This window comes from Schistocerca nitens, chromosome 1, assembly GCF_023898315.1.
Source record: "Schistocerca nitens isolate TAMUIC-IGC-003100 chromosome 1, iqSchNite1.1, whole genome shotgun sequence".
Classification (NCBI taxonomy): Eukaryota; Metazoa; Arthropoda; class Insecta; order Orthoptera; family Acrididae; genus Schistocerca; species Schistocerca nitens.
The window spans coordinates 1,259,504,553-1,259,523,536 of record NC_064614.1 but is presented as its reverse complement, the minus strand read 5'-3'; positions in this window follow the sequence as shown (position 1 = coordinate 1,259,523,536).

Below are 18,984 nucleotides of genomic sequence, written 5' to 3'. Positions count from 1 at the left end.
TTAACCAGTGGCAAAATATCATCGACTCACCAGATTGGCCGGCTGGGGTGGCCGAGCGGTTCTAGGTGCTACAGTCTAGAACCGCACGACCGCTACGTTCGCAGGTTCCAATCCTGTCTCGGGCATGGATGTGTGTGATGTACTTAGGTTAGTTAGGTTTAAGTAGTACTAAGTTCTAGGGGACTGATGACCTCAGAAGTTAAGACTCATAGTGCTCAGAGCCATTTCAACCATTTGAATCACCAGATTAACGTACAGATTTGCAGCTGGGGTACGCGGGATAACCACGAGTGTGTTTCTGCTGTCATAGGAAATCCAACGCCAGACAATAACTCAAGGTGTAGGTCCAGTATGTTCAGCACGCAGACAAGTTGGGTGCAGGACTTCAGCTGGCCTCCTTCTAACACACGGCCTCCACTGACGCCGAGACAGAACCAGCGTTCGTCATAAAACACAACAGGGCTCCAGCCTGCCCTCCAACGAGCTCTCACTTAGCACTGCTGACGTCGCAAATTGCAGTTGTTTGGCATTAGTGGGATCGCACATTACAGGGCGACTTGCTCGCAGCTGTCCTTGAAGTAACCGTTGTGTAACAGTTTGTTGTGTCACAGTGGTGCACCATGCCGCCCAAATTGCTGCTGCAGATGCAGTGTGATATACCAGAGCCATACGCCGAACACAATGGCCACCTCTTCACTTAGTGCCACGTGGCCGTTCGGAGCCCGATCTTCTTGCCACGGTACATTATCGTGATCACTGCCGCCGGAAATCATGTACAGTGGCTACGTTCCTTCCAAGACATTCCGCAGTATCTCAGAAGAAATATCCAGCCTGTCGTAACTCTACTGCAGGATCTAGTTCAAAAGCCGACACCAGAAACCACCGTACAGAGAGCCGATACGTGTGGAAAGTATGGGAATTATGCCGATTGGTGGTAAGGCTTACCAACCAAACTCCGCCTTCCAGTGTGACACCAACGTGGATTCCCTTTCCTGACCTTAAACTGCACCCAACAACGAAGAGCAACACCGAGACCTAGCTACTGGGACACACTGCCTACGCCATTTTTGAGTTGCAACAGAGTGATGCTGTGTAGTATTTGGCCTACCTGTGGGAAGGTCATCAACGACCGAACCGTTCACCGAAGTACAGCGAACATTTTGCAAACAGTTTGTCAGTTGCGTTATTGTATGATTGTCAGAGGATGTTTCAGTTACAGTGAATACCTTCGCTAGAAGTATCCATTTTGTTACCCATGTTTCGTTAGAATTTTCCATTTTCCTTTACTTTATTACATGAAACATTTATTTCAATTTGTTTAAATTTCACAACTCATACACATTTCTTCAAGGATTCTTACCAAACGCACTCTGTGAATAATTTGTCACACTTTTCAATAGTTTTTGTTTTTAATTCTGTTTCCTTTAAAGGATTTCGATTCTGTATAATATTTACCTGCTACTCACAATTACATTCCTATTCATGTATTGTTGTAAAGAAGTTATGATGTAATGATGTAATATTAATAAATATATAAATAAATCACAAAGAAAAGAATAGCGCGTCCTTCGGGCGCAAAATTTCTGGATGTGGGGATGGTGTTCGCACTAACCTGACGAATAATAGAAAAAATAGAACTCAGTGAGTTGTTGATAATAACCTCTTTGTCGCCTTAAGGGGCTCCGGAACGCCCTATACTTGCAATGTTAAAATAACGCTTATAAATTACATCTTTCGTCACAAAGTATTTGAGGTAGGAAGTTGAACTTTTTACAGATTATTTATTGGAATATGGGCTACAACTTAACACAGGGATTTTACAAAATTCTAGTTCAGTTATTAAAGATGATTTTTTTTCAATTGTAATGAAAATTCACAACATTTTTTTGCAATTTTTTATTTATATATTCAAAAATATACAGTTTTTTGGAAAAAGGCTGTGTTGAATTATGCAGAAGGTACTGTGTAACATTTACTGAAAGTTTGAAACAAATATGTTTGGAAGATCCTTAGAAAACATGTAATTAGTATGAGAAAATAAAAGTTTTGGGAATCGAGCGACAAAGATTGGATTAACTTTTTAGTGCATTCCAGGTCCATAGGATGGATTATCTTCATCCTCTGCAAACTCCTCCTCCAGCTTCCTCTTGTTTCTCCTCCTGTTTACTCCTTCTTGTATTTCTAGACTCTTTACAGCCCTGTCTGCAGCCCGAAGGCGTTCCTTGTCTAAAGCAAGCATCGCTCGTTGTTGTGTTCGTAGATTTTGCTACCATTTTCTTCAGTTGCAGTTACTGCAACACTGTTCCAAAAGGTGGTCATGTATGAACACTTATCACATTTCAGTTGTATTTCACTAGCAAGTCCTACGTGCTTTATTATGGAGAGTTCCAGACCAACTTCACTTCAGTGAATACATCTTACACAGTTTGAAAAAATTCCTTTCAGAACCGACATATCAAATATTTCATTCACATCCGATTCGTCCATAAAACGTTCATAGTTTTTACTCATTGAACCAAGCTTCTTCTGTGAAGTATTTTCTTTCCCACTTTGACTGCTATGGGCAGGTGTACTTGAGAGGTTCGATTCACCCACTTGGTTATCGTCTTTATTGTTTACAGTAATAACACATACCTTTGGCTTTCCAACATTTCTCCTTTTCTTAAAAGCCTTCAGAGGATTTCTAATAACTTTACTTTTACTCATTATTATACTTCAACAAAACAGAGACTCAAGAAACACAATTAATTACGAATATTTTCGAGATAACGACAGAGTAAATAAACATGAAACAATCGACAATCACACCAGCGATATATATTGAACCATCACAGGTTAGCCACAACACATACTTTATCTCACATCACTAAAATGTACCTGATGAACACGGACGTTAATAATAACACCATTTGACAGCAGTTTAACAGCGCCACAGTCGGTCACGCCCATGTAGAACACATTTCAAAAAAAATTTAAAAATAGTTGTAGTCTTCGGAATTGAATAAATTATATATCTGTTAAAAGGTAATAGTCTGCAGATTCAGAAAACGCAAAAAAGTAAAAATTGAGCTTTTCATGATTTTGAGCCTTTCCGGAGCCCCTTAAAGGCATTTTTACCTGCCATCAACCCTCCAAATCCAATCTCAAAGGTAATTAATGTTTACGACGGTTACAGCTTGTATTTAAAGCAAACCTAATTTGCAATCTCATAGTCGCTCTACCACCCAGATAAAGATCATTTGGAGGTTTATTGAACACTGTTCTTTTCTTAGTTCGCGAAAGTCTTAGGTCATATATTGAACGGCAATGCTGATGTTTCTCAATTTATGCTTCCAGTTTCCACCGTAAGCTCCTATCATCATACCATTTTCCATATTTAAAGTGCAACGTTTGTGGCTCTGAAGGCTTTCGATATTTGAATGCTTTCAATATTTCGCCTTGGAGCGCCACACTTTTGCTTCAATATGGAAAAACAAAGTATGTTTTTTCAAGTGTAGCGCGGAAATAAATTATTGGCATTCACTGTAAATATTATGATGCTCTGCTTCCACAGACCTTATTTCCCATACGGATATAAAACGAAAACCGGGCTTTAAATGTACTTTTTTAGCAACTTGTTTTCACAGTGAATGGCTTTTAATTAACAGCATTGACTGACCTTTTAACGTAGAGCAGCGACAAAGTTTTATTGCCGTTTCGTTAAAACAACAAATGACCAAACCAAAACAGGCATGAAAAAAATGAAAATCAGAAGAATATCACATGAGAGAAAGTGCTCGAGGTAACGGAATTTATATTACTCTACTCTAACGATCACAGGTGTCTAGAATTAATCGTAGTTCGTGCAGAGCAATAAAGAGTTACAGCTTATCAAAGTATTACAAGCACAATCTCATACAGCACATGTATCGTTCCTTAGGACTGATTTCAGCTTCTAAAAGTCATTTTGTGATAACCTAAGCGACTGCAGGTGATCGAGGGAACATAACGACGCAGGAGACGCAATAAATACTAATTAGAAGCAAAACTTACGCTGTCTATGGTACCTTACAGATTACGAAACAAATCACACACATGTAAATGTGCTAGTGGAGTATCACTAAATGAACACGAATTTTGACAAATGTTTGTAACAGTCAGCTAAGATAATTACCACATCAGAAAGAAGTGGCTGCTTTGTGTAGGTTTGTGTGTTTGCGCGCGTGTGTGTGTGTGTGTGTGTGTGTGAGAGAGAGAGAGAGAGAGAGAGAGACAGAGACAGAGAGACAGAGAGACAGAGAGAAAGAGATGCTATTTTATTTTGTGTAATGTTGGGATTTAATGCAAGAAGAAGTTATCCCACGTGTGACGAAACCGGAATTAAGTGCTTTAATAGAAACTATTTATGTAAATAGAAATATTATATTCCACAGGATTTTTTTTTTTTTACAGGCTTACTAGTTTTGCGCCTGTAGCAGTCGAATCGAGAATACAAAAGCTTTTAATATTTTTACATTTTTCAACACATAACTTTAAGCAACTAAAGTTCAAAGTACTATTTTAAAGCAGCTGATCACCCTAGAAAGGATAAATATAACATCTAATGTTAACGTTTTCCAGTATTTTACTTTGTGATCTGCGATATTTGATAATAGAACACCACTACGCATGAAGTTAATTGGTGATCGACCTTTCGGCGTAGTACGGAGAATAATAAGGCTCACGACTCGTATTTACTCAAGAGATCAGGGAGTTATATCAGATAATAATGTGTTGTAAGTCACGTCTTGTCATAGAAATGAAGAGGAATTACTTAGGAAAGTTTCAGAGCATGAACATAACATGTAATAAAATTTAAATGTAGTTATTATAATACAAATGTGTTAGAGATCTGGAATATGGTAGCAGATGATCAACTACATTATTTCACATATTACTACACCACAGGTGGAAAAATGGGGAAAAAATCAGAATTTTCAGGGAGATACCTCTGAGAAAATCTTAACGCCAAACAGACCCATCTGCTTTATCATCTCATGTTACTGGAGTATTGAGTGAGCCACCCTCAATATTCGCTAAAGGACTGGACACTACTACAGCAAATATTTCGTCCCACTAGTTTTACGAATGGTGTTTCCTGGCACAAGAAAACATTGCTCAGTATCATAACATAGATCCAAGAAAACAAAGGCAGATTATTGGTTCAGGAACTTGGATTTTTGTTTTGCCTTAGTGAACAAAAACTTAAAAAAGAAAGAAAATTCTTTAAATGAAGCGCTGTTTTCTGCAATCTTCAGTACAATGTGCAAGCAGGATACCACTTCATAAGATCCTGTGCATGCTGTACCAGGTGCCCATATACGCTAGAAGAGGGGTTTAATGCATTAATGTGATAAAAAATTTAAAATAGGATTGCATACACGAAGTTCTGCGAGAGAAGGTAGTTTCAGCTTCACAGACGTTAGGCAATGCATCCAATCTAACATTAATTACCGATAAATAATCCTCACGTTTACTTCTACATCATCGTTTTAACAGAGAGTAAGCAAAATTAATATTTTATCGTTGGACGATAACCCACATCCTGTATCCTTACGCCAGTGTCGATTTCACCAGAAGACAAGGAGAATTAATCAGTGTCCCAGAAGAACCCATTCCGTTAATGGCATATTTGAGGATGCCAAATATGGAACTTGATGGAAGGCCTTTTGCTTGAGTTTGCTGGTGGCTAACTTGTTGGACTTTAGGCCTTAGTCTGTGAACACAGAATGTGATAAGTAAGAGAAAAAAACATTTATGTTAGGTGAAAAAAATCATCCATGTTAGATAAGGAGCAGCAGGGAGGTTACTTCTGTTATGCAGTGTGTAAAACAAGAAAATTTCAAAATCTATTGAATATCTCGTCAGCCGGTTATTGTAGCCGATTTAAGACGACTTTTGAGTATCAGGTTACACATCTGGTGTCAGGTTACCCCTGGCCGCAATCCCAGCCCCTAGGGAAACCACTGAGAATTGACCAAGGTCAACCAGGGCAACACTCCCACAAGCCTTAGGCAATTGTGCGAGCTACATTCAAGGTCATCACGACACTCTAAACTGGTCACATGACATAAAAGTAGTGGAAACCCCTCCCATCCAGTGGGACCAAAATAAAATGGCTGTAAGTCCAGTATAGAAATGAGCATATAACCTCATTCCTCCTTCCCCCTTTTAATCTCTTGTAACTAGCTCTACTGTGTCTAGTCCTCTTTAGTCCAGGTCTGGGCATCATGGGGAAGAGGTGTAGTTTCTTTTTGTATACAACAGCAAATTAAATTATCAGAAATAACTCTACACGTAGCTCTCTCAGTGCATGAGCTTAGTCAATTTTATTCGGCACTGAATGGGTCTGTAAAAGATAGTACTGTATTATTAGCAGCACTGGCACACAACCAATCCTGTCAGATTTGTACTTCCATTCTTCCACAATTTTACGTATTTATCCATGTTCTCCTTAGTTTTTCGTATTTATACGGGTTTTCTTCAGTTTCATGCGTTTTTACGTATTTCTCATGTTTTATTCAATTATGTAAGGTCCACCCCACTATTCCCGATATCGCGTCGACGTCATGATGCTCTCAGCCAAACACAATGCAGAATGTATCCGAATAATTTATCACTGCTATCGAAGCGCCCATTCCCTGTCTTCTTGTCTCATAACTGGGACACCTCAGTGGGCACCATAGTTAGAGGTTGTAGGCTGTGAATATTTGTTAATAACAAAATACATTAAGTTAATTCTGTCGAGCTCTGCTTGTTGATAAGATTATTTTATTTCATCATTCGAGCTACCAGCAGGCACCATATCGAAGCAGTAATTCATTTTTCCATATTTTACGCAATTCTTCACAGTTTGCCCAATTATCTCAGTTATTTTCGACGCCATGTAAAAATCGCTTTGCAATCATGTCACGATGTTGTGGCAAAGTCACGTCACATTTCGTCGATGAAATGATGCTCTCAGCAATTAAATAAAATATAGCTTGAATAACAGGGAAGCAATAGATTCCTACTGCACGTAATTAGTTATGAATAACAACACAGCTCGCGAGATATTCACTTCTAAACGCATACTACGTCTTCACTGTCGAAGACACGGAAATCTCACAAGTGCAGAAGTCGGCACTCCAAAGCATTTCTATCTGCCGGGACCACGCGCAAACCGCTCCACACTATCCAAGTATCTCTCGCGACCGTGCGTCTGCCGCGCCGTCGCGTCCAGCATTTCCCGTGTCGGGTCTCGTCCGCCCAGCACTCTTCAACCCAACTCGCTTCCTTCCAGTCTACCCATCCACGAGCACTGTTATTGGCTAGAGCGCTCGCGCCATGTCTTCATGCCAACGCTCCCACCCAAACGTAATGAAACACATTCGAAGTACAGGATTTATATTTATATAACTTGAAACTATATAAACATTCCTACGGATGGACGACAAACACGCTCTAACACTCATTATTAGATACATAAACAAATTAAATAAACATATATCAAAGGACTAGAACAAAAGGTAGGCCAGTAGCCTAATGTCTCCGTGCTTTCTAAAACACAGTAAATATATAACAAATTTCTTCATGAATAGTATATATCGGATATAAACAAAGACATAGACGAATAAACAAATTTATAAGCATGGTGCTACCGTTTTTTTAGTGTAACTGTGGAGTACTTACGGCCTGACGCGATCGATAGTAATCGACCACTTTGACCTTCAATAACTCATGTATTATCAACTTACATGCCTATAATTCATACCAATTTAGGTTTAAACTAATAGCTTTCTAAACACGCGTAGATCGACGAAATCAGAAGAACCGCTTAGATTTTGGAAATTCGTTGTTGTGTACCACTTGTATAATTTATCGTCAGATACTAAACTGTAAACTAGTAAAGATATTCGAAATCTCATTACACAATCAGAATCGTCGTGCATATAATGATATGATTCATCTGGCTACTATTAATTTCTATACGAAGTGTGGAATATCTGCCATTAATGTTTGACGAAGTCCGTCATCTTTGGCACTCCCCGGCATAGACAATCTCCTTCGTCGACACAAAGCACCCTCCTCGTCACAGCGGAAATCCCAGCCACGCGGCTGGACCCTGCCCTTGGGCTGCCTCTCTCATCCGGCTAACGTTCGGCACCACATGTTTACTGCCGGGTCCCGGCTGGCCGAGCGGCCCGTGCGGCCGCACCAACTTCAAACTTAGAATATTTCCAGGGCTCCACAACTCGCCCGTTATCTCACATGCTTCTAACCAAATGTAATGTGTGGTGTGTGTGTGTGTGTGTGTGTGTGTGTGTGTGTGTGTGTGTCTGTGTGTCTGTGTGTGTGTGTGTGTGTGTGTGTGTGCAACAGAGCGCTACATAATACTCACCTAGGGCGAGAGCTTTGCGTTATCTACAACCACACCTGCCAATATATGTCACCAACAGGGTGGCCCACATCTCTGGCACTTACATGTGTAGTATATCCATGCCCGTGAACATTGATGCTTGGAGTACGGCCGTGAACACCCTGCCATCAAGCCGGCAATTCCCAAGAAATTTTCACAGTATATGTGTAATCGTTACCAGCCTATGGCTGCTGCAAAAGTCATTGCTACGAAAATCAAGCATAAAGAGGGGTGGGTGTGAAGAGGTGGGGCGGGGGGCGGGGGGGGGGTCATTTTCAACCTTGGTAGACCAACAGTAACTTGCTGAAACCTACACGCTCACCAGAGAAATTGTACTTATACTCTTGCTGATAAAAGTATATCTCAGTATAAACGCCAGATTCTACCCTCATCAACCCCCTTTTCTCTCTAGAAAAATAGGAAACAAAGTTACCCTCCTTACCCAACCACCATGCTCTTAAAACTTGATTCAATACATGTAATTATAATGACGATATCCAAACAAAATGAACCATGCAATTTTATTAGCTTGTAGGGATTCTGTAAGAACAGGCTAACAGTGGACGAGATCCGCCAGGTCTCTTAGGTAGAATAAAAAGAAACTCTAGCCGTATTAGTTATACAAAGTCAACGGAAGACTCGTAAATAGATGTATATGCATCCCCACCACACACAAATGAGACTGAGCGATAGCCACAATGCAGCAAAAATAATCTGTTTCTACATACGAAGTCAACGACTCTCAGAGGTCACAGCGCCTGTCCTGCTGCACTGTAAAAAATTCACCTTAGGGAAGCTTAGAGTTCGAACATCATCTGCTCGTAAACCGATTCTCTAAAGACCCATATACAGTTAATATACCACCAAGTGGTTTCAGATTGCTACCAACACATATACAATGACAGCTGGAAAAAAAGCGTGCTGTGAAGACCTGACAACAGTTCAAATAGAACCATTTTTATCAAAACGCTACCGATGCCAAGATCAGAGACACCGGCACCTTGCACCTACAGCCAACCCTGGGAATAGTGACCACACCGCGACCATTCGTTATCTCTCCGTATACGGTCCTGACATTGCTGGGGACCGCAGCCTTAAAGTGCGGACATTGGTCGACGGCGACCGCGTGTGAAACAGCCTACGCAAACTCAAAAAGGATGACTCACTGACCTGTGTGGCAGTCGAGGTGACCGTCAATAAATGCCTCCAGGCCAAAGCACGCGAATCTTCATGACACTGTCCGTAGTTAGAGAAAAGCGATCCGGGAGCGTCCCACAATGTAATAGCAGTGACTCATATCACAAGAAAACCGAGCGAGGTGGCGCAGTGGTTAGCACAATGGACTACAGGACGACTGTTCAAACTCGCGTCCGGCCATCCTGAATTAGATATTCTGCGATTTCCCTAAATCGCTGCAGGTAAATGCCGTGATGGTTCCAGCGAAATGGCACTGCCGTTCTTCCTTCCCCATCTTTCCCTAATCGGGTTACGTCACCTCACTCTATTCAATCGACCTACCATCACAAGAAGCTGTTTGATAAGACTACCGCGGAGCGTGAAGCAGCCACCGGCAGCTGAATTAATAGAAAAGCACTAAAATAATCATTATTATACATATCTTAGCTTCTGGATTTATCCATACAGCTTCATTAACAAAAATGCATTATTTTGAAGCAGAAACACTCCCTTCTTTTACTGATTAACATCATCAGATGAATAGTGTTGCAAGTTAGGATTATGCCAGGAATCCACTTCCTCTCTAGTTCAGATACATCGTAAGCTCTCTGACAACGCTCCGTCTATTACACAACCTTTCATGACGGAGCATAAATCAGTTAATATCAGAGTCCAGTTCAGACCATGACGTTGGTGGCCTGAGAAGTCTGTAGAAAGGACGTTAATGAGTCTTTTGATCGTTCTCTTCTAAGTTTTTAACTGTGACATCCCGTTTGGAGAAATACTGGTCGTCCTTGCAAGAGCTATTTTTGTCTTATAGGACTCTGCTAGGGGTTAGTTTGTGTAGCGATCATACATTTAAGATAGGTTGTACACAACTATTAATCCAATCTCGGATAGGCCTCAGATATATGAGCAATTACAGCTTCTTAGACAGACTTCGTAGCGCTGAATATTTTGTTACGCTAACACACAACTTACTAAGAAGTTGAAGATTTTTCCCAAAAACCTAATAACGCAATGCTGGGTGCGGTACCAGCCGTTTCAATCTGCACGCTATCCAGTATTACTCAAAACAGCTGAAATTCAACAACGCTCCTTTCTGGAAAAGACTAATACGTTTAGCGTAACGTAAAAGTTATCTTTTATTTTTTTTATTTTTTATTTTTTTACATAAGGTGCCATGCGGATTATGTGTGTGTGTATTTGTGTGTGTGTGTGTGTGTGTGTGTGTTTCTTAGTGAGAGAGACTTCATGTTCACATTATCCTCTCCACCACTCAAGGTATTTCTTTACAAAAACATACTGATGTTAGCACTGTGTAGTGAAACTGTAACGCATCTCGATGGGCTGTGTTTCTGCCCATCACAGCTGTGATTGCATAATAATGGTAGTTTCACAGTCTTGGTTCTGTAGTAAGTAACGTGTGCAAACGAGATGATTTCAAGTATCTGGCCGAGTAACTCTGAATTCCAGCACCAGATCAGTTAGAAAAGAGTTGTCAGTATCACTGTTTGTGTAATCGATTTCTACGTTAAAACTATAGGCACACAGTACACAGTTTTCTAAACCATTGTAGGTCCTGATAGTCTTTTTTGAGTATGGTGTAGAGGTGTGATGTTTCATCCCTCGTTACCGAAATGTCCATTAAAACTACAGTTTTCGGCAACATCCACACATCCCTCTTAACATATAACGATCTTGTGTTGCAATTTTAGGAGTCATAACAGTATAAAGGCGACATGTTCAGCAGCTTCTAAGATAAAATTAAATCCCAGTAGATAAAACAGTCGAACTTCATTTTAAAAAATGTGTACGGACTTTGTAATTTTATGGGTAGGGACGGACAGAAATGGCATCATACATTTACTTTGAAACAGAACAGAATGATTGTACAAATGCAGTAATCGGTAGACAGGGTCTATAACGAGTAGACACAAGAGAGGGACTCTCACTAGCTCTGTGTAAGCAGGAGGAACTCGTAGTGTTATTTTATTCGAAATGCTATGTTTTTGTCCATCTCCAATAGATGTGAGACGCACGTCAAAAATACAATCTAACACAAAAACCGAACGATACAACATGAATGAATTTTCCGAACGAGAAACGATGTAGAAGTATAAACAAGTAACAGAACGTTTGGATGACATGTTCAAGAGAAAGAACTACAAAAATTTAGTCAGCCCGTAATGCTCCAAACATCCGCAGCCAGAGAGAGAGCCGGCGAACCTGCTGGCCAAGGTAGGGTTTCGCAACCACTGAGACAATTCATAGAAACTCTCTCCGTGTGCGGGCAGTCATTATCTTGCTGAAGTGTAAGTGGTGCACGGCTTGACATGAAGTGCCAAAAAACGGGTTGTAGAATATCGTTGACGTACAGCTGTGCTGTAAAGGTGCAGCGGATGACAACCAACGGAGTCCCGCTATTTAATGGAATGTCTCCGAAGACTCCTGGCTGTCGGGCTGTACAGCGGGCGACAATCAGGTCGGTAACCCATTGCTGTCCAGGGCGTCTCCTCAGATGTCTTCTCCAGTCAATGAGATTCCAGGCCTAAGACGTCACCAGGGTAGCTCGATAGTTCTATCCGTCATTCTGCGACCTCTTGTCTGCCTCCATTTCCTGCGCAACTTTTACAGTCAGGCTTTAATAGTTTAAATAAATACAGAAAGCAATGACAGACTTTGGCTGCAAGTAGCCATTGATTGAAATCCATGGAGAAAGTTGATAGTTTGGTGTCAGTTTTTTCTGACACACACACTCATATATATTATTGGTGTTTTGCCCTTAAAGAGCGCAGTTGGACTAAACTACATTGCAAACTCCTTTTGCTGCCTTCCTTGCTGCCCAAACATCCCTCATTCGTTCGCTGTGTTTCTGTTTCCGGTCCTCTGTCCATGCTTCTTGTCGAATTCGTGTCTTCGGCTTCATCTTGATTGCCTTTTTTGGTTGTCCATATTTCTTTCATCTTCCGGCTGTGATCTTGCTTACGATCTTCGGTCCATTTTACGCCTGCTGGTTTGTCACAGTGTATCTCATGTAGAAACACTTGCGTTGTTCGGGTCAGTCTTGTCACCCTTTTTGTGTAGTGGGTGTACCAGGGCAGTTTTCCAGTCGTCAGGAATTTTCATGGTCTTCCAGATATCTTCCAACATATCGAAACAAGGCCCCGGGAGTAGACAACATTCCATTAGAACTACTGATGGCCTTGGGAGAGCCAGTCATGACAAAACTCTACCATCTGGTGAGCAAGATGTATGAGACAGGCGAAATACCCACAGACTTCAAGAAGAATATAATAATTCCAATCCAAAACAAAGCAGGTGTTGACAGATGTGAAAATTACCGAACTATCAGTTTAATAAGTCACAGCTGCAAAATACTAACGCAAATTCTTTTCAGACGAATGGAAAAACTGGTAGAAGCGGACCTCGGGTAAGATCAGTTTGGATTCCGTAGAAATGTTGGAACACGTGAGGCAATACTAACCTTACGACTTATCTTAGAAGAAAGATTAAGAAAAGGCAAACCTACGTTTATAGCATTTGTAGACTTAGAGAAAGCTTTTGACAACGTTAACTGGAATACTCTCTTTCAAATTCTGACGGTGGCAGGGGTAAAATACAGGCAGCGAAAGGCTATTTACAATCTGTACAGAAACCAGATGGCAGTTATAAGAGTTGAGGGACATGAAAGGGAAGCAGTGGTTGGGAAGGGAGTGAGACAGGGTTGTAGCCTCTCCTCGATGTTATTCAATCTGTATATTGAGCAAGCAGTAAAGGAAACAAAAGAATAATTCGGAGTAGGTATTAAAATTCATGGAGAAGAAGTAAAAACTTTGAGGTTCGCCGATGACATTGTAATTCTGTTAGAGACAGCAAAGGACTTGGAAGAGCAGTTAAACGGAATGGACAGTGTCTTGAAAGGAGGATATAAGATGAACATCAACAAAAGCAAAACGAGGATAATGGAATGTAGTCAAATTAAATCGGGTGATGCTGAGGGGATTAGATTAGGAAATGAGACACTTAAAGTAGTTAAGGAGTTTTGCTATTTAGGGAGAAAAATAACTGATGATGGTCGAAGTAGAGAGGATATAAAATGTAGACTGGCAATGGCAAGGAAATCGTTTCTGAAGAAGAGAAATTTGTTAACATCGAGTATAGATTTAAGTGTCAGGAAGTCGTTTCTGAAAATATTTGTATGGAGTGTAGCCATGTATGGAAGTGAAACATGGACGATAAATAGTTTGGACAAGAAGAGAATAGAAGCTTTCGAAATGTGGTGCTACAGAAGAATGCTGAAGATAAGGTGGGTAGATCACGTAACTAATGAGGAGTTATTGAATAGGATTGGGGAGAAGAGAAGTTTGTGGCACAACTTGACTAGAAGAAGGGATCGGTTAGTAGGACATGTTTTGAGGCATCGAGGGATCACAAATTTAGCATTAGAGGGTAGCGTGGAGGGTAAAAATCGTAGAGGGAGACCAAGACATGAATACACTGAGCAGATTCAGAAGGATGTAGGTTGCAGTAGGTACTGGGAGATGAAGAAGCTTGCACAGGATAGAGTAGCATGGAGAGCTGCATCAAACCAGTCTGAGGACTGAAGACCACAACAACAACAACATCTCATATAGTTTACTTTTCTTAGTGATGTTTCTGAATTTTACCCTGTCGTTTATTGTGTCTGCTGCTATGCTGAGTTGGTTCAGGTCTTTTTTACTTCTGCCACCCATTTGTTTTTTATAGTGGATACCCAGTCAAAGATCTGTTTGGTCAGTCTGTGTAATGGCATTCTATATTGGTGTCCATGGAATTGTAGTCTGCGTTTTCTAATCTCTTCTGTGATTGTCTCCGTATGTTTGTATAGTTCCTCTGTAGGTTTCTCGATCCATATTCCATTGTTGTTAGTTGCTCCAAATATTTTTCAAAGTATTTTCCGTTCTACTTTTTCTAGTTGTCTGATACCTGTATGCTCTATTATTACTGTGGTCTCAGCTGCATACAGTGCCTCGGGGAGCACCGCCGTGTCGTAGTGACGTAATTTTGATTTTTGTGAGATAGACTTCTTGTTGCAATTATTCCACACTACTTTGTATGCAATGTCCAGCTTAGTTTTTTTTTCTTCGTTTTAGTCTCTGCTGTGTAGTGTTTCACCGAGGTATTTGAAGTTTGCCGTTTGGTAAATCGTGCCGTACTTTGAGTTCAGAGATGAGAGTTAGTTTGTGTTCATAAACTGTGCCTTTTCGTAAGGGATCTGTAGTTCAGTTTTGGAAGCGATTTCGTGTAGTTTTTCAATAGCGTCTTTTGTTTCGTTTATACATTCCGTGACAATCGTCTGCAAAAGCCAGGCATTTAATCTGTAGGTTTCCTAAGGTTATCCCCTTTTGTGATGTTTCCCATTATTTTATTACCTTGTCTAACACTAGATTGAAAACGAAAGGTGAGAGGCCATCGCCTTGTCGGACACCTGTGAGAATTTCAAAGGACTCTGATAGTTCCCCACAGAACTTTTACTTTAGAGGTCCTGTTGGTCAAGGTTTGCTCTATGGTAGTCCGTGTTTTGTTGTCTACTTTGTTTTCTGCTAGAATTTTGAAGAGAGTTTTCCGGTCGATAGAGTCGTACGCCTTTTTGAAGTCGACAAAGGCAATGATCAGGTTCTGTTTGTGTTGCAAAATCATTTTCTGGTTCCAAATTTGTTCCGCTCAAGACCACCCTTTACGGAAGCCTGCTTGGTGTTCCCCAATCAAGTGGTCGGTCTGGCATTCTAGTCTGTTTAGTAAAGCTTTAGAGAGGATCTTGTATGTGACCGATAGTAGGTTTATTCCTCTGTAGTTGTTCGGGTCAGTCTTGTCACCCTTTTTGTGTAGTGGGTGTACCAGGGCAGTTTTCCAGTCGTCAGGAATTTTCATGGTCTTCCAGATATCTTCCAACATCCTGTGGATGTCTCTGGTGAGTTCTGTGTATCGTAACTTCCAGATTTCCGCGATGAAGCTGTCTTCTCCTGGTGCTTTACGATTCTTCAGTGACTAGATTATTTCTTTAATTTCTTCTAGAGTTGGAGGTTCACTATCTGGATTGTACGTGCTCGTTTTTGTTATCATTTCTTCCATAGGGGTCCGTGTTGAGGAGTTTTTCAAAGTAATTTGCCAGATTGTCGTCAATGTTTTTTGTTTTGGTTTCTAGGGATCCATCCGATCTTCTAAAGCACAAGTTGGATGGTCGATATCCATCATATTCTCTCTGAAAGTTCTGTAGACGTTTCTTGTATTGTTCGTATCTTGCTTATCGTTGGTATACTCCACGCGCCGCTTTCCCCCCTCCTGCTACCCCCCAACCCCTCACCCCACCCCTCCCCCCACCGCTAACGGTTGTGGGGTATCCAAGACGTGCCACATACAACAGAGTGTAATAGGATAGCAAGTTGAAGCATATTTTGAAGAACATGAGCCTGGAAGTATTATCATCATGGCCTTTACCCATTTTTTTTCTATTAGTATGAATAATGAACATAAATAAAAAGCGGTTGCTGTTGGTAGTCATTCTGCCATACTAAGACCCATAGAAGTGCATGCCGTACAGTTTTTACACTCAAGAAACTGGTTCAACTGCCTCATATCATGGAGGGCCCCCACGAGCACGCAGAAGTGCTACATCCCAACATGGCATGGACTCGACTAATGTCTGAAAGAGTGCTGGAGGGGAACTGACACCATGAATCCTGAAGAGCTGTCCATAAATGCGTGAGAGTACGAGGGGTGAACAGAATTGTTCTTCATGAAGTCCGATTGGATCTCCGATATATATATATATATATATATATATAACTTTCTTCCTATAAACTGTCTCGAGTGTCTTTAAAGTGATTTTCTCCATTACTAGGCATTTTGGGTAACGTCATGCATGCAGGAAGGAATGACATCAACTCTACCCCTTGGCCTTGGGGTAGTCTTATTGCAGCACACACATAAGAGCAATGTAATTATATCCTCACTTACAGGAAATGAACGAATGTGGTGGCATCTTGAGTCTTTACCGGGAAGTTTCATACGGACATGCAGGGTCCATGGATTCATGAGGGTATCTCCATACCTGCACACGTCCATCCGCTCGATACAATTTGAAACGAGATTCGTCTGACCAGGCAACATGTTTCCATTTATGAACAGTCCATGAGGAAGGTTGCACTTCTGTCACGTTGAAAGATTCTCTTCTGTTGTTATTGGTCCCGTTCTTGCAGGATCTTTTTCTGCCAGGAACGTTGTCGGAGATTTGATGTTTTACCGGATTCCTGATATTCACTTTACACTCGAGAAATGGTTCAAATGGCTCTGAGCACTATGGGACTCAACTGCTGAGGTCATTAGTCCCCTAGAACTTAGAACTAGTTAAACCTAACTAACCTAAGGACATCACAAACATCCATGCCCGAGGCAGGATTCGAACCTGCGACCGTAGCGGTCTTGCGGTTCCAGACTGCAGCGCCTTTAACCGCACGGCCACTTCGGCCGGCTACACTCGAGAAATGGTCGTACGGGAAAATCCCCACTTCATCGCTGCCTCGGACATGCTGCTGTCCCATCACTCGTGTGCCGACTACAGCACCGTGTTCAAACTCTCTTAAATCTTGATAGCCAGCCATTGTAGCAGCAGCAATCGATTTAACAACTGCGCCAGACACTTGTTGTGTTATATAGGCGTTGCCGACCACGGCGCCGTATTCTGCCTGTTTGCATATCTCTGTATCTGAATCCGCATGGCTATACTAGTTTCTCTGGTGCTTCAGTGTATGAATACTATTGCAGTTTCACGTGGCGTTTAAAACTTAATATTCCTATGAATTAAATACTGTTGACTTATGTCACTGGGCATATATACCACGTAATAGGACTGATAACTGAATGAAAAGCTATTCTCTATTTGTCTGAAGTTTTAATTGTTTAACATGGAAGTCGATTACACCGTCTACCAATTAGTGATGCGCACAATTCTAGTGTGGATTATCTCTAGGCTAAATTCCTGTCTATTCACTGTAAGTAAACCAGTATGCCGTAACAACCTTATAACGTTAAAAATATCGCAAAATCCCTGTTGTTGTTGTTGTTGTTGTGGTCTTCAGTCCTGAGACTGGTTTGATGCAGCTCTCCATGCGCATACAGTAAAGCTGCATGTCCTCGGGAAAGTTTACGGCTGTAGTTTCCCCTTGCTTTCAGCCGTTCGCAGTACCAGCACAGCAAGGCCGTTTTGGTTAATGTTACAAGGCCAGATCAGTCAATCATCCAGACTGTTGCCCCTGCAACTACTGAAAAGGCTGCTGCCCCTTTTCAGGAACCACATGTTTGTCTGGCCTCTCAACAGATACCCCTCCGTTGTGGTTGCACCTACGGTACGGCCATCTGTATCGCTGAGGCACGCAAGCCTCCCCACCAACGGCAAGGTCCATGGTTCATGGGGGGGCAAAATCCCTAGTGGCAATAATTCTGATTATATAGAGGTGAGTCCCGGCTATCTTGCTGGTAACGACACAAAACAAATTATACCTTTCCTAATACACACAGAAGGATTTGTTTGTTGAGCAGACTTAATAACCTGTTTAAATATCCGTATTTGTAGCCCTACGGTTGCCCCGCAGGTTTGTCTACTGCTACATAATTTTAGCTTACAAGTTGTTGATAATGACGCATTTTCCCTTTTATGACTCCTAAAATTAGAATACGTGGGAAACATCGATGCTGAAATTTATTTTCTAATCCGATATGATGATTCAATTCAGAATTAGTCTATCGGATAACTGAAATCATCATCGTGTTTGCCCATATTCCTTCTTACAGAAACAGGAATTGGAAACTAGCATTATCTCGGGCTCGCAGCTATGGCTGGCAGAAATGTAGTGCATGCAGATGTGTTATGGTTCAACTACGCAGTGATAATGTCAGTATCTTGTTGAAAACAAATACCTACAATTAGCATTCCATTCTATAATTATTTATCACATATATATCACATTTAAGAGTTTTGTGATGCGTTACGACAATATACGGGATTCGGTCGACAGTCTCAGACATTTGCCGTGTTGGATCCATGAAGGTGTGCTACAATTGCGAGAATTACTTCCATACAAGTTTATTTTACTGACACTCCAGCACTTACATATACATATTTGCGAACAAATACTAGATACGGTTTTACTGCGTTTTGTAAATGCTCGTCTCTACTATAACATTGCGTTCTTGGTTTCTAGATAAAAGTCTTATACTTAGTACGGTGTGCGTTGGAGTAACAAAAGATTCACTGATACAAAGTGTTTCCAGCAACGTTATAAACAACATTACTGGAATTTGTAGGTGGTGAGTGACAGAATTTTATCTGTGAATCTTTGTTTTGAACGGAA